Below are 2,993 nucleotides of genomic sequence, written 5' to 3'. Positions count from 1 at the left end.
GAACACCTGGGAAAGAAGGTGCAATCACATTCTGTTGCCTAAAAAACGTATGTACTGTAGCGTGCGTGGGGGGGGGGGCGCTAGCCTACTGATGTACTGTGTAGCGGGGGACTATGAGGCATAATAAGACTAGGCTTAGGCCTAAGTAGACATTGCAATTATATGAGATAGAAAGTACACTTTCGAAAGAAATAAATTAAAATAAGAAAAGAAAAAAATAACTAAGAATAATTCAGTTGCAGACGTACCTTGTTTAAGTACTATACACTATACTAAAACAATGTGGCTCTTTTTGTAGCCTTAGCTAGGCAAGGCATCCATGTGCAAAGCAGTGGTGTTTGTTTATCCATGAAAAACGCACACCGGGAAAGTTTGCCATACCAGGAAAAGGTGATGTAATCTAGCTTATGTATTCCCCCTCCCCCGGGCCATAGTGAGGCACTAGCCGGGACTGAGGCGGGGATGTACACATAGTTGTGTCCCTGTAGTGCCGGGACGTACGTAAAATTTACCTGTAGATGTAACAGGCCTTGGAAGGCCCGGGAAGTTTACACATTATAATAGAGCTGTGTTTGGGGTGTGTATGGCGGTAATTGGCAGGGACTTAGCCGGGGGATGAACGTTAAAACGATGCCCCACATTGCCAGGAGGTGGCCGGGACTTTCATATGCATGTAACCGTTTCAGAAATTACATCCCTGGTTAAGTCCCTGCTAGGCCCGGGTCTTTAGTGGGAGGGGGAAGGGCATGGACTACAATTGACAAGTGCATAAATTCCCTTGTACGAATTAATAAGGGTAGCACCATTTCCTTGCCATACAAATTACATACCCCACTGACGTCTCAGTCGAGAAATACATGTAGCTGAAGTTTTTTCTCGCAAATCTGACAACAAAAACATACCGAAATTTCACGTTCCACTTGTGACTCAGTTTAGTTTCAGTTTCAGTTTTTATTGGCACACACATTTTCACAACAGTCACAGTCAGTGGCACACACTTAAATCAGCGGTGCGTCCAAACTTACTAATTAAATAACAATAAGTGAACAAAAGTAAAATTGCAAAGGTAAACAGAAAAATCAGGGAAATTAATAACTCTGAGTTGTGCTTCGCACACGCGCCTGCATGCCGGGAACCCTGCGTCTAGGCCAAACTAGCAACAGCCCTAGCTGAAGCATAGTCAACGGGTCCCTAGGCCCCCTGGCCTGCTGGGCCTAGCTAGGCCTAGGTAGGCTAGGCTAGTTAGTCATGTTAATTTTCACTAACCTTTATGATTTACTACTATTGCAACAACAACATGTTAGGTTAAACTTATTAACGATCCTGGTATCTATCTACAGTACTTGACAACACGGATACTTCCAACCATGATGTTCCAGCTCAAAACAATCGTTACATCACTATTTATAACATGAGGTCGAGGACAAACGCCCTCAATGTTATAGGCGAGCAAAAATAGAACTAAAGTATATTAAAAATGACAATAAAATACAGTATTAACTACGGTAAATATAATATAATATAGTATAATAAAATATAACACAATATAAAATATAAAATGATTTATTAGTAACTCGGATATTTCTGCCACTCCTTTATCAGCGAGAATAATGGAAAACATCATGAATCATTATTTATATAGGCTATATAAAAAATAAAGTGAACAGAGAGCAAATAAGTGATACTTTATAAACTGTAAAATGATTTTCCTATTTATCTATGAACCAAAGGGTGCTAATTGCAGAGACCTGTCAAATAATCTATTGTAACGGCCGGCACATAGGCCTAAATTACGAAGATGGTTATTTCAGAGAAACACCCATGATAGGCCTACCCCTCCCACACGCGCACACACACACACACACACACACACATGAATATATATAAATATATATATATATATATGTATATATATATATATATATATATATATATATATTTAAATATGCCACAATCAAAGCAATTATAGGTATTTGGAATCTATTTGTTTATAGTTATATAAGATTAGTTGAACATACATAATTAACAGATGTAATTACGACGATATATTAGTTTATATACAAATTCTCTCGGGTAATCGACAATTTTCCCAGAGTTTTCTTATACAGATAAAGATTAATTTTATTGTCCAATTATTTTTGGAAATTTCATTATTATATAATCTTGAATATCTTAAATTAAACTCCCTTATCCCAGCTGGGCAGAATGAGTACTTGTAACGGTCCGTATGCGCACCCTCTGTCCTCATTCTACCATTTCAGCCTATGCCACCAGGTAAATCATATAAGCGTGGGAGCGGATGGCTGTTATCCTCTAGTGTGTGGTAGAATGAGTCCAGTGACTGCACAGGCGGACCAATGCCTTTCCCTATCCTTACTAGCACCTTTCCTATTTTCCTTTTAATCATGCTGTATAATATGCATGCTTAAATTTTAATACTTGAATACAATTGGGATACCGTCCTGTGGGCCTATTCGTGTAATATCAAACCAGGCGATAGTTTTGTCTGAATTTCTGCGTATTCATCAATGTTGTCAACATCATCAGGCAAACATCATCGTCGTCGTCCTCCTTCTACGCCTCATTATCTTCATCATCACTATCTTCATCATCACTATCTTCATCATCACTATCATCATCATCATTATCATCATCATCATCATCACCACTACAAACACAATCATCAGATAAAAATACTATACTGTATTGTTTAGCAAGAAAGATGAGATGAAAACTTAAGCAAATAGTGTACAGAAAGACATTTACAGTATTTACTTTCATATATGTTTATTTATTCATAATATAGATATTATAATAATCAAGTCTGGCATGATGGAGCATTCTCAGAACATCAATTTACTTCACTGTATAAAAAATCTTTCAGTACTGATACTATATAGTAAAAAGAAATTAATGATAAACACAAAGTACTCATCAGATTTAGGATAGTTTATATATCATATATCTATAAATATAAATATATAGGCCTATTA

The sequence above is a fragment of the Anneissia japonica genome, unplaced genomic scaffold, assembly GCF_011630105.1.
Source record: "Anneissia japonica isolate Jap-2015-1 unplaced genomic scaffold, ASM1163010v1 scaffold2576_len324117_cov159, whole genome shotgun sequence".
NCBI classification, from domain to species: domain Eukaryota; kingdom Metazoa; phylum Echinodermata; class Crinoidea; order Comatulida; family Comatulidae; genus Anneissia; species Anneissia japonica.
The sequence above is the reverse complement of the archived record's forward strand: the minus strand, read 5'-3'. Positions refer to the sequence as shown.